The sequence below is a fragment of the Pseudophryne corroboree genome, chromosome 11 (genome assembly GCF_028390025.1).
Source record: "Pseudophryne corroboree isolate aPseCor3 chromosome 11, aPseCor3.hap2, whole genome shotgun sequence".
Lineage (NCBI taxonomy): Eukaryota > Metazoa > Chordata > Amphibia > Anura > Myobatrachidae > Pseudophryne > Pseudophryne corroboree.
In genome coordinates this window covers 249,587,047-249,600,658 of record NC_086454.1, presented here as the reverse complement: position 1 = coordinate 249,600,658, position 13,612 = coordinate 249,587,047, and the positions used below count along the sequence as shown (strand labels likewise).

Sequence of the window (13,612 nt, the reverse complement as noted above, 5' to 3'; positions counted from 1 at the left end):
GTAGTCTTTGTTTCAGCTGAGACAAAAATAAATCTTTTTATCTGCTTCTTATTTAGGGTTTTATGTTAGCTTGATAACATGTAGCACATAATCTCTGTGGCCAATGACACAGACGCATCTCGAGACCTCACCCTGACATGTTTTTGGGTGTATTTTCAGCTCCAATTTTGCCTGCAGATTCACCAAGTTAGTCCTCGTTAGTATAGTGGTGAGTATCCCCGCCTGTCACGCGGGAGACCGGGGTTCGATTCCCCGACGGGGAGAACATTGCAAGTTTTTATCAGGTTCAGAGATTCGTTGCTCAAGGTTATGGAGAATCAAAGTCCGAATCCAATTGTAGCGTGTAAAATATACCACTTGATTTTTAGAGCATAAGAAAGAACCAGAAAAACACCAATTGCATAGCCTCGTTTTTAGTTTGGGTGTCACCCCTTGCTTTTATCTAGCATGGCATGTACTGTTTTTGTGCATTACAATATTTGCATATCATCCTCTTAAAATTGGCTCACGCTGTAACACAGGAGACAGCTATGTAGTGGACAAGTCTCTTGTGAGCTAAACCTGATTATGACATCACATCAATGAAGCAAAGCTGATACTATTGTATGCCTACAGAGTATAGACTGAGAGAGAAGTGTCTTTTCCTATGAATTGCAGGCTAAAATGGACTTGCATCCCCTACTTTCAAAGGGAGTAACTGTATAGTAAGTGAGATAGGTAGACCGATATCATGTAAGCTTCCTGGCCATTACCGACCAGTAGAGGATAACAGAAAAAGGTTTTTAATTGAAATGACTATCTTTTTTGCAAAGTGGTATTGTAGTCTTTGTTTCAGCTGAGACAAAAATAAATCTTTTTATCTGCTTCTTATTTAGGGTTTTATGTTAGCTTGATAACATGTAGCACATAATCTCTGTGGCCAATGACACAGACGCATCTCGAGACCTCACCCTGACATGTTTTTGGGTGTATTTTCAGCTCCAATTTTGCCTGCAGATTCACCAAGTTAGTCCTCGTTAGTATAGTGGTGAGTATCCCCGCCTGTCACGCGGGAGACCGGGGTTCGATTCCCCGACGGGGAGAACATTGCAAGTTTTTATCAGGTTCAGAGATTCGTTGCTCAAGGTTATGGAGAATCAAAGTCCGAATCCAATTGTAGCGTGAAAAATATACCACTTGATTTTGAGAGCATAAGAAAGAACCAGAAACACCAATTGCATAGCCTCGTTTTTAGTTTGGGTGTCACCCCTTGCTTTTATCTAGCATGGCATGTACTGTTTTTGTGCATTACAATATTTGCATATCATCCTCTTAAAATTGGCTCACGCTGTAACACAGGAGACAGCTATGTAGTGGACAAGTCTCTTGTGAGCTAAACCTGATTATGACATCACATCAATGAAGCAAAGCTGAAACTATTGTATGCCTACAGAGTATAGACTGAGAGAGAAGTGTCTTTTCCTATGGATTGCAGGCTAAAATGGACTTGCATCCCCTACTTTCAAAGGGAGTAACTGTATAGTAAGTGAGATAGATAGACCGATATCATGTAAGCTTCCTGGCCATGACCGACCAGTAGAGGATAACAGAAAAAGGTTTTTAATTGAAATAACTATCTTTTTTGCAAAGTTGTATTGTAGTCTTTGTTTCAGCTGAGACAAAAATAAATCTTTTTATCTGCTTCTTATTTAGGGTTTTATGTTAGCTTGATAACATGTAGCACATAATCTCTTTGGCCAATGACACAGACGCATCTCGAGACCTCACCCTGACATGTTTTTGGGTGTATTTTCAGCTCCAATTTTGCCTGCAGATTCACCAAGTTAGTCCTCGTTAGTATAGTGGTGAGTATCCCCGCCTGTCACGCGGGAGACCGGGGTTCGATTCCCCGACGGGGAGAACATTGCAAGTTTTTATCAGGTTCAGAGATTCGTTGCTCAAGGTTATGGAGAATCAAAGTCCGAATCCAATTGTAGCGTGAAAAATATACCACTTGATTTTGAGAGCATAAGAAAGAACCAGAAACACCAATTGCATAGCCTCGTTTTTAGTTTGGGTGTCACCCCTTGCTTTTATCTAGCATGGCATGTACTGTTTTTGTGCATTACAATATTTGCATATCATCCTCTTAAAATTGGCTCACGCTGTAACTAGAGATGAGCGGGTTCGGTTTCTTTGAATCCGAACCCGCACGAACTTCACTTTTTTTTCCACGGGTTCGAGCGACTCGGATCTTCCCGCCTTGCTCGGTTAACCCGAGCGCGCCCGAACGTCATCATGACGCTGTCGGATTCTCGCGAGGCTCGGATTCTATCGCGAGACTCGGATTCTATATAAGGAGCCGCGCGTCGCCGCCATTTTCACTCGTGCATTGAGATTGATAGGGAGAGGACGTGTCTGGCGTCCTCTCCATTAGAATAGAGATAGATAGATTAGATAGAGAGAGATTGTGCAGAGTCGCAGACAGAGTTAGTTTACCACAGTCAGTGACCAGTGCAGCAGCTAGTTAACTTTTATTTAATATAATATATCCGTTCACTTCTCTCTGCTATATCCGTTCTCTGCCTGAAAAAAAAAACGATACACAGCACAGTCAGTCACACAGTGTGACTCAGTCTGTGTGCACTCAGCTCAGCCCAGTGTGCTGCACAGTCATCAATGTATAAATTAAAAGCTTATAATTAATTGTGGGGGAGACTGGGGAGCACTGCAGGTTGTTAGCAGGAGCCAGGAGTACAATTATATTAATTAACAGTGCACACTTTTGCTGCAGGAGTGGTGACCAGTGCCTGACCACCAGTATAGTATTGTTGTATACTACTAATATCTCTTTAAATATCAACCAGTCTATATTAGCAGCAGACACAGTACAGTGCGGTAGTTCACGGCTGTGGCTACCTCTGTGTCGGCACACGGCAGGCAGTCCGTCCGACCAGAATTGTATTATTTATTATTATATACCTACCACCTAACCGTGGTTTTTTTTTCATTCTTTATACCGTCATAGTGTCATCCTAATTGTTACGAGTATACTACTATCTCTTTATCAACCAGTGTACAGTGCGGTAGTTCACGGCTGTGGCTACCTCTGTGTCGGCACACGGCAGGCAGTCCGTCCGACCAGAATTGTATTATTTATTATTATATACCTACCACCTAACCGTGGTTTTTTTTTCATTCTTTATACCGTCATAGTGTCATCCTAATTGTTACGAGTATACTACTATCTCTTTATCAACCAGTGTACAGTGCGGTAGTTCACGGCTGTGGCTACCTCTGTGTCGGCACACGGCAGGCAGTCCGTCCGACCAGAATTGTATTATTTATTATTATATACCTACCACCTAACCGTGGTTTTTTTTTCATTCTTTATACCGTCATAGTGTCATCCTAATTGTTACGAGTATACTACTATCTCTTTATCAACCAGTGTACAGTGCGGTAGTTCACGGCTGTGGCTACCTCTGTGTCGGCACACGGCAGGCAGTCCGTCCGACCAGAATTGTATTATTTATTATTATATACCTACCACCTAACCGTGGTTTTTTTTTCATTCTTTATACCGTCATAGTGTCATCCTAATTGTTACGAGTATACTACTATCTCTTTATCAACCAGTGTACAGTGCGGTAGTTCACGGCTGTGGCTACCTCTGTGTCGGCACACGGCAGGCAGTCCGTCCGACCAGAATTGTATTATTTATTATTATATACCTACCACCTAACCGTGGTTTTTTTTTCATTCTTTATACCGTCATAGTGTCATCCTAATTGTTACGAGTATACTACTATCTCTTTATCAACCAGTGTACAGTGCGGTAGTTCACGGCTGTGGCTACCTCTGTGTCGGCACACGGCAGGCAGTCCGTCCGACCAGAATTGTATTATTTATTATTATATACCTACCACCTAACCGTGGTTTTTTTTTCATTCTTTATACCGTCATAGTGTCATCCTAATTGTTACGAGTATACTACTATCTCTTTATCAACCAGTGTACAGTGCGGTAGTTCACGGCTGTGGCTACCTCTGTGTCGGCAGTCGGCAGGCAGTCCGTCCATCCATAATTGTATTATTATTATAATATATACCACCTAACCGTGGTTTTTTTTTCATTCTTTATACCGTCATAGTGTCATACTAGTTGTTACGAGTATACTACTATCTCTTTATCAACCAGTGTACAGTGCGGTAGTTCACGGCTGTGGCTACCTCTGTGTCGGCAGTCGGCAGGCAGTCCGTCCATCCATAATTGTATTATTATTATAATATATACCACCTAACCGTGGTTTTTTTTTCATTCTTTATACCGTCGTCATAGTGTCATACTAGTTGTTACGAGTATACTACTATCTCTTTATCAACCAGTGTACAGTGCGGTAGTTCACGGCTGTGGCTACCTCTGTGTCGGCAGTCGGCAGGCAGTCCGTCCATCCATAATTGTATTATTATTATAATATATACCACCTAACCGTGGTTTTTTTTTCATTCTTTATACCGTCGTCATAGTGTCATACTAGTTGTTACGAGTATACTACTATCTCTTTATCAACCAGTGTACAGTGCGGTAGTTCACGGCTGTGGCTACCTCTGTGTCGGCAGTCGGCAGGCAGTCCGTCCATCCATAATTGTATTATTATTATAATATATACCACCTAACCGTGGTTTTTTTTTCATTCTTTATACCGTCGTCATAGTGTCATACTAGTTGTTACGAGTATACTACTATCTCTTTATCAACCAGTGTACAGTGCGGTAGTTCACGGCTGTGGCTACCTCTGTGTCGGCAGTCGGCAGGCAGTCCGTCCATCCATAATTGTATTATTATTATAATATATACCACCTAACCGTGGTTTTTTTATACCACCTAACCGTGGCAGTCCGTCCATAATTGTATACTAGTATCCAATCCATCCATCTCCATTGTTTACCTGAGGTGCCTTTTAGTTCTGCCTATAAAATATGGAGAACAAAAAAGTTGAGGTTCCAAAATTAGGGAAAGATCAAGATCCACTTCCACCTCGTGCTGAAGCTGCTGCCACTAGTCATGGCCGAGACGATGAAATGCCAGCAACGTCGTCTGCCAAGGCCGATGCCCAATGTCATAGTACAGAGCATGTCAAATCCAAAACACCAAATATCAGAAAAAAAAGGACTCCAAAACCTAAAATAAAATTGTCGGAGGAGAAGCGTAAACTTGCCAATATGCCATTTACCACACGGAGTGGCAAGGAACGGCTGAGGCCCTGGCCTATGTTCATGGCTAGTGGTTCAGCTTCACATGAGGATGGAAGCACTCAGCCTCTCGCTAGAAAACTGAAAAGACTCAAGCTGGCAAAAGCACCGCAAAGAACTGTGCGTTCTTTGAAATCCCAAATCCACAAGGAGAGTCCAATTGTGTCGTTTGCGATGCCTGACCTTCCCAACACTGGACGTGAAGAGCATGCGCCTTCCACTATTTGCATGCCCCCTGCAAGTGCTGGAAGGAGCACCCTCAGTCCAGTTCCTGATAGTCAGATTGAAGATGTCAGTGTTGAAGTACACCAGGATGAGGAGGATATGGGTGTTGCTGGCGCTGGGGAGGAAATTGACCAGGAGGATTCTGATGGTGAGGTGGTTTGTTTAAGTCAGGCACCCGGGGAGACACCTGTTGTCCGTGGGAGGAATATGGCCGTTGACATGCCAGGTGAAAATACCAAAAAAATCAGCTCTTCGGTGTGGAGGTATTTCACCAGAAATGCGGACAACAGGTGTCAAGCCGTGTGTTCCCTTTGTCAAGCTGTAATAAGTAGGGGTAAGGACGTTAACCACCTCGGAACATCCTCCCTTATACGTCACCTGCAGCGCATTCATAATAAGTCAGTGACAAGTTCAAAAACTTTGGGTGACAGCGGAAGCAGTCCACTGACCAGTAAATCCCTTCCTCTTGTAACCAAGCTCACGCAAACCACCCCACCAACTCCCTCAGTGTCAATTTCCTCCTTCCCCAGGAATGCCAATAGTCCTGCAGGCCATGTCACTGGCAAGTCTGACGAGTCCTCTCCTGCCTGGGATTCCTCCGATGCATCCTTGCGTGTAACGCCTACTGCTGCTGGCGCTGCTGTTGTTGCCGCTGGGAGTCGATGGTCATCCCAGAGGGGAAGTCGTAAGCCCACTTGTACTACTTCCAGTAAGCAATTGACTGTTCAACAGTCCTTTGCGAGGAAGATGAAATATCACAGCAGTCATCCTACTGCAAAGCGGATAACTGAGGCCTTGGCATCCTGGGTGGTGAGAAACGTGGTTCCGGTATCCATCATTACTGCAGAGCCAACTAGAGACTTGTTGGAGGTACTGTGTCCCCGGTACCAAATACCATCTAGGTTCCATTTCTCTAGGCAGGCGATACCGAAAATGTACACAGACCTCAGAAAAAGAGTCACCAGTGTCCTAAAAAATGCAGCTGTACCCAATGTCCACTTAACCACGGACATGTGGACAAGTGGAGCAGGGCAGGGTCAGGACTATATGACTGTGACAGCCCACTGGGTAGATGTATGGACTCCCGCCGCAAGAACAGCAGCGGCGGCACCAGTAGCAGCATCTCGCAAACGCCAACTCTTTCCTAGGCAGGCTACGCTTTGTATCACCGCTTTCCAGAATACGCACACAGCTGAAAACCTCTTACGGCAACTGAGGAAGATCATCGCGGAATGGCTTACCCCAATTGGACTCTCCTGTGGATTTGTGGCATCGGACAACGCCAGCAATATTGTGTGTGCATTAAATCTGGGCCAATTCCAGCACGTCCCATGTTTTGCACATACCTTGAATTTGGTGGTGCAGAATTTTTTAAAAAACGACAGGGGCGTGCAAGAGATGCTGTCGGTGGCCAGAAGAATTGCGGGACACTTTCGGCGTACAGGCACCACGTACAGAAAACTGGAGCACCACCAAAAACTACTGAACCTGCCCTGCCATCATCTGAAGCAAGAAGTGGTAACGAGGTGGAATTCAACCCTCTATATGCTTCAGAGGTTGGAGGAGCAGCAAAAGGCCATTCAAGCCTATACAATTGAGCACGATATAGTAGGTGGAATGCACCTGTCTCAAGTGCAGTGGAGAATGATTTCAACGTTGTGCAAGGTTCTGATGCCCTTTGAACTTGCCACACGTGAAGTCAGTTCAGACACTGCCAGCCTGAGTCAGGTCATTCCCCTCATCAGGCTTTTGCAGAAGAAGCTGGAGGCATTGAAGAAGGAGCTAACACGGAGCGATTCCGCTAGGCATGTGGGACTTGTGGATGCAGCCCTTAATTCGCTTAACAAGGATTCACGGGTGGTCAATCTGTTGAAATCAGAGCACTACATTTTGGCCACCGTGCTCGATCCTAGATTTAAAGCCTACCTTGGATCTCTCTTTCCGGCAGACACAGGTCTGCTGGGGTTGAAAGACCTGCTGGTGACAAAATTGTCAAGTCAAGCGGAACGCGACCTGTCAACATCTCCTCCTTCACATTCTCCCGCAACTGGGGGTGCGAGGAAAAGGCTCAGAATTCCGAGCCCACCCGCTGGCGGTGATGCAGGGCAGTCTGGAGCGACTGCTGATGCTGACATCTGGTCCGGACTGAAGGACCTGACAACGATTACGGACATGTCGTCTACTGTCACTGCATATGATTCTCTCAACATTGATAGAATGGTGGAGGATTATATGAGTGACCGCATCCAAGTAGGCACGTCACACAGTCCGTACTTATACTGGCAGGAAAAAGAGGCAATTTGGAGGCCCTTGCACAAACTGGCTTTATTCTACCTAAGTTGCCCTCCCACAAGTGTGTACTCCGAAAGAGTGTTTAGTGCCGCCGCTCACCTTGTCAGCAATCGGCGTACGAGGTTACATCCAGAAAATGTGGAGAAGATGATGTTCATTAAAATGAATTATAATCAATTCCTCCGCGGAGACATTGACCAGCAGCAATTGCCTCCACAAAGTACACAGGGAGCTGAGATGGTGGATTCCAGTGGGGACGAATTGATAATCTGTGAGGAGGGGGATGTACACGGTGATATATCGGAGGGTGAAGATGAGGTGGACATCTTGCCTCTGTAGAGCCAGTTTGTGCAAGGAGAGATTAATTGCTTCTTTTTTGGGGGGGGTCCAAACCAACCCGTCATATCAGTCACAGTCGTGTGGCAGACCCTGTCACTGAAATGATGGGTTGGTTAAAGTGTGCATGTCCTGTTTTGTTTATACAACATAAGGGTGGGTGGGAGGGCCCAAGGATAATTCCATCTTGCACCTCTTTTTTCTTTTCTTTTTCTTTGCATCATGTGCTGATTGGGGAGGGTTTTTTGGAAGGGACATCCTGCGTGACACTGCAGTGCCACTCCTAGATGGGCCCGGTGTTTGTGTCGGCCACTAGGGTCGCTAATCTTACTCACACAGCTACCTCATTGCGCCTCTTTTTTTCTTTGCGTCATGTGCTGTTTGGGGAGGGTTTTTTGGAAGGGACATCCTGCGTGACACTGCAGTGCCACTCCTAGATGTGCCCGGTGTTTGTGTCGGCCACTAGGGTCGCTAATCTTACTCACACAGTCAGCTACCTCATTGCGCCTCTTTTTTTCTTTGCGTCATGTGCTGTTTGGGGAGGGTTTTTTGGAAGGGCCATCCTGCGTGACACTGCAGTGCCACTCCTAGATGGGCCCGGTGTTTGTGTCGGCCACTAGGGTCGCTTATCTTACTCACACAGCGACCTCGGTGCAAATTTTAGGACTAAAAATAATATTGTGAGGTGTGATGTGTTCAGAATAGGCTGAAAATGAGTGTAAATTATGTTTTTTGAGGTTAATAATACTTTGGGATCAAAATTACCCCCAAATTCTATGATTTAAGCTGTTTTTTAGGGTTTTTTTAAAAAAACACCTGAATCCAAAACACACCCGAATCCGACAAAAAAAATTCGGTGAGGTTTTGCCAAAACGCGGTCGAACCCAAAACACGGCCGCGGAACCGAACCCAAAACCAAAACACAAAACCCGAAAAATTTCCGGCGCTCATCTCTAGCTGTAACACAGGAGACAGCTATGTAGTGGACAAGTCTCTTGTGAGCTAAACCTGATTATGACATCACATCAATGAAGCAAAGCTGATACTATTGTATGCCTACAGAGTATAGACTGAGAGAGAAGTGTCTTTTCCTATGGATTGCAGGCTAAAATGGACTTGCATCCCCTACTTTCAAAGGGAGTAACTGTATAGTAAGTGAGATAGATAGACCAATATCATGTAAGCTTCCTGGCCATGACCGACCAGTAGAGGATAACAGAAAAAGGTTTTTAATTGAAATGACTATCTTTTTTGCAAAGTTGTATTGTAGTCTTTGTTTCAGCTGAGACAAAAATAAATCTTTTTATCTGCTTCTTATTTAGGGTTTTATGTTAGGTTGATAACATGTAGCACATAATCTCTGTGGCCAATGACACAGACGCATCTCGAGACCTCACCCTGACATGTTTTTGGGTGTATTTTCAGCTCCAATTTTGCCTGCAGATTCACCAAGTTAGTCCTCGTTAGTATAGTGGTGAGTATCCCCGCCTGTCACGCGGGAGACCGGGGTTCGATTCCCCGACGGGGAGAACATTGCAAGTTTTTATCAGGTTCAGAGATTCGTTGCTCAAGGTTATGGAGAATCAAAGTCCGAATCCAATTGTAGCGTGAAAAATATACCACTTGATTTTGAGAGCATAAGAAAGAACCAGAAACACCAATTGCATAGCCTCGTTTTTAGTTTGGGTATCACCCCTTGCTTTTATCTAGCATGGCATGTACTGTTTTTGTGCATTACAATATTTGCATATCATCCTCTTACAATTGGCTCATGCTGTAACACAGGAGACAGCTATGTAGTGGACAAGTCTCTTGTGAGCTAAACCTGATTATGACATCACATCAATGTAGCAAAGCTGAAACTATTGTATGCCTACAGAGTATAGACTGAGAGAGAAGTGTCTTTTCCTATGAATTGCAGGCTAAAATGGACTTGCATCCCCTACTTTCAAAGGGAGTAACTGTATAGTAAGTGAGATAGGTAGACCGATATCATGTAAGCTTCCTGGCCATTACCGACCAGTAGAGGATAACAGAAAAAGGTTTTTAATTGAAATGACTATCTTTTTTGCAAAGTGGTATTGTAGTCTTTGTTTCAGCTGAGACAAAAATAAATCTTTTTATCTGCTTCTTATTTAGGGTTTTATGTTAGCTTGATAACATGTAGCACATAATCTCTGTGGCCAATGACACAGACGCATCTCGAGACCTCACCCTGACATGTTTTTGGGTGTATTTTCAGCTCCAATTTTGCCTGCAGATTCACCAAGTTAGTCCTCGTTAGTATAGTGGTGAGTATCCCCGCCTGTCACGCGGGAGACCGGGGTTCGATTCCCCGACGGGGAGAACATTGCAAGTTTTTATCAGGTTCAGAGATTCGTTGCTCAAGGTTATGGAGAATCAAAGTCCGAATCCAATTGTAGCGTGAAAAATATACCACTTGATTTTGAGAGCATAAGAAAGAACCAGAAACACCAATTGCATAGCCTCGTTTTTAGTTTGGGTGTCACCCCTTGCTTTTATCTAGCATGGCATGTACTGTTTTTGTGCATTACAATATTTGCATATCATCCTCTTAAAATTGGCTCACGCTGTAACACAGGAGACAGCTATGTAGTGGACAAGTCTCTTGTGAGCTAAACCTGATTATGACATCACATCAATGTAGCAAAGCTGAAACTATTGTATGCCTACAGAGTATAGACTGAGAGAGAAGTGTCTTTTCCTATGAATTGCAGGCTAAAATGGACTTGCATCCCCTACTTTCAAAGGGAGTAACTGTATAGTAAGTGAGATAGATAGACCGATATCATGTAAGCTTCCTGGCCACGACCGACCAGTAGAGGATAACAGAAAAAGGTTTTTAATTGAAATGACTATCTTTTTTGCAAAGTGGTATTGTAGTCTTTGTTTCAGCTGAGACAAAAATAAATCTTTTTATCTGCTTCTTATTTAGGGTTTTATGTTAGCTTGATAACATGTTGCACATAATCTCTGTGGCCAATGACACAGACGCATCTCGAGACCTCACCCTGACATGTTTTTGGATGTATTTTCAGCTCCAATTTTGCCTGGAGATGCACCAAGATAGTCCTCGTTAGTATAGTGGTGAGTATCCCCGCCTGTCACGCGGGAGACCGGGTTCGATTCCCCGACGGGGAGAACATTGCAAGTTTTTATCAGGTTCAGAGATTCGTTGCTCAAGGTTATGGAGAATCAAAGTCCGAATCCAATTGTAGCGTGAAAAATATACCACTTGATTTTGAGAGCATAAGAAAGAACCAGAAACACCAATTGCATAGCCTCGTTTTTAGTTTGGGTGTCACCCCTTGCTTTTATCTAGCATGGCATGTACTGTTTTTGTGCATTACAATATTTGCATATCATCCTCTTAAAATTGGCTCACGCTGTAACACAGGAGACAGCTATGTAGTGGACAAGTCTCTTGTGAGCTAAACCTGATTATGACATCACATCAATGAAGCAAAGCTGAAACTATTGTATGCCTACAGAGTATAGACTGAGAGAGAAGTGTCTTTTCCTATGGATTGCAGGCTAAAATGGACTTGCATCCCCTACTTTCAAAGGGAGTAACTGTATAGTAAGTGAGATAGATAGACCAATATCATGTAAGCTTCCTGGCCATGACCGACCAGTAGAGGATAACAGAAAAAGGTTTTTAATTGAAATGACTATCTTTTTTGCAAAGTTGTATTGTAGTCTTTGTTTCAGCTGAGACAAAAATAAATCTTTTTATCTGCTTCTTATTTAGGGTTTTATGTTAGCTTGATAACATGTAGCACATAATCTCTGTGGCCAATGACACAGACGCATCTCGAGACCTCACCCTGACATGTTTTTGGGTGTATTTTCAGCTCCAATTTTGCCTGCAGATTCACCAAGTTAGTCCTCGTTAGTATAGTGGTGAGTATCCCCGCCTGTCACGCGGGAGACCGGGGTTCGATTCCCCGACGGGGAGAACATTGCAAGTTTTTATCAGGTTCAGAGATTCGTTGCTCAAGGTTATGGAGAATCAAAGTCCGAATCCAATTGTAGCGTGAAAAATATACCACTTGATTTTGAGAGCATAAGAAAGAACCAGAAACACCAATTGCATAGCCTCGTTTTTAGTTTGGGTATCACCCCTTGCTTTTATCTAGCATGGCATGTACTGTTTTTGTGCATTACAATATTTGCATATCATCCTCTTACAATTGGCTCATGCTGTAACACAGGAGACAGCTATGTAGTGGACAAGTCTCTTGTGAGCTAAACCTGATTATGACATCACATCAATGTAGCAAAGCTGAAACTATTGTATGCCTACAGAGTATAGACTGAGAGAGAAGTGTCTTTTCCTATGAATTGCAGGCTAAAATGGACTTGCATCCCCTACTTTCAAATGGAGTAACTGTATAGTAAGTGAGATAGGTAGACCGATATCATGTAAGCTTCCTGGCCATTACCGACCAGTAGAGGATAACAGAAAAAGGTTTTTAATTGAAATGACTATCTTTTTTGCAAAGTGGTATTGTAGTCTTTGTTTCAGCTGAGACAAAAATAAATCTTTTTATCTGCTTCTTATTTAGGGTTTTATGTTAGCTTGTTAACATGTAGCACATAATCTCTGTGGCCAATGACACAGACGCATCTCGAGACCTCACCCTGACATGTTTTTGGGTGTATTTTCAGCTCCAATTTTGCCTGCAGATTCACCAAGTTAGTCCTCGTTAGTATAGTGGTGAGTATCCCCGCCTGTCACGCGGGAGACCGGGGTTCGATTCCCCGACGGGGAGAACATTGCAAGTTTTTATCAGGTTCAGAGATTCGTTGCTCAAGGTTATGGAGAATCAAAGTCCGAATCCAATTGTAGCGTGAAAAATATACCACTTGATTTTGAGAGCATAAGAAAGAACCAGAAACACCAATTGCATAGCCTCGTTTTTAGTTTGGGTGTCACCCCTTGCTTTTATCTAGCATGGCATGTACTGTTTTTGTGCATTACAATATTTGCATATCATCCTCTTAAAATTGGCTCACGCTGTAACACAGGAGACAGCTATGTAGTGGACAAGTCTCTTGTGAGCTAAACCTGATTATGACATCACATCAATGAAGCAAAGCTGAAACTATTGTATGCCTACAGAGTATAGACTGAGAGAGAAGTGTCTTTTCCTATGGATTGCAGGCTAAAATGGACTTGCATCCCCTACTTTCAAAGGGAGTAACTGTATAGTAAGTGAGATAGATAGACCAATATCATGTAAGCTTCCTGGCCATGACCGACCAGTAGAGGATAACAGAAAAAGGTTTTTAATTGAAATGACTATCTTTTTTGCAAAGTTGTATTGTAGTCTTTGTTTCAGCTGAGACAAAAATAAATCTTTTTATCTGCTTCTTATTAAGGGTTTTATGTTAGCTTGATAACATGTAGCACATAATCTCTGTGGCCAATGACACAGACGCATCTCGAGACCTCACCCTGACATGTTTTTGGGTGTATTTTCAGCTCCAATTTTGCCTGC

At 43.5% G+C, this 13,612-nt stretch overlaps 7 non-coding genes across 7 annotated transcripts; all 7 read left to right on the top strand.

The window, feature by feature from the left end:
- Positions 1-191: 191 nt before the first annotated feature.
- Positions 192-263, top strand: TRNAD-GUC (transfer RNA aspartic acid (anticodon GUC)). The gene has a single exon. It is a non-coding gene; the product is annotated as a tRNA-Asp (tRNA).
- A 747-nt stretch (positions 264-1,010) lies between these two features.
- Positions 1,011-1,082, top strand: TRNAD-GUC (transfer RNA aspartic acid (anticodon GUC)). Its single transcript has one exon. It is a non-coding gene; the product is annotated as a tRNA-Asp (tRNA).
- A 745-nt stretch (positions 1,083-1,827) lies between these two features.
- On the top strand, positions 1,828-1,899 carry TRNAD-GUC (transfer RNA aspartic acid (anticodon GUC)). The gene has a single exon. It is a non-coding gene; the product is annotated as a tRNA-Asp (tRNA).
- A 7,645-nt stretch (positions 1,900-9,544) lies between these two features.
- Positions 9,545-9,616, top strand: TRNAD-GUC (transfer RNA aspartic acid (anticodon GUC)). Its single transcript has one exon. It is a non-coding gene; the product is annotated as a tRNA-Asp (tRNA).
- Positions 9,617-10,361: 745 nt separating this feature from the next.
- Positions 10,362-10,433, top strand: TRNAD-GUC (transfer RNA aspartic acid (anticodon GUC)). The gene has a single exon. It is a non-coding gene; the product is annotated as a tRNA-Asp (tRNA).
- A 1,561-nt stretch (positions 10,434-11,994) lies between these two features.
- On the top strand, positions 11,995-12,066 carry TRNAD-GUC (transfer RNA aspartic acid (anticodon GUC)). Its single transcript has one exon. It is a non-coding gene; the product is annotated as a tRNA-Asp (tRNA).
- A 745-nt stretch (positions 12,067-12,811) lies between these two features.
- Positions 12,812-12,883, top strand: TRNAD-GUC (transfer RNA aspartic acid (anticodon GUC)). Its single transcript has one exon. It is a non-coding gene; the product is annotated as a tRNA-Asp (tRNA).
- Positions 12,884-13,612: the final 729 nt, after the last annotated feature.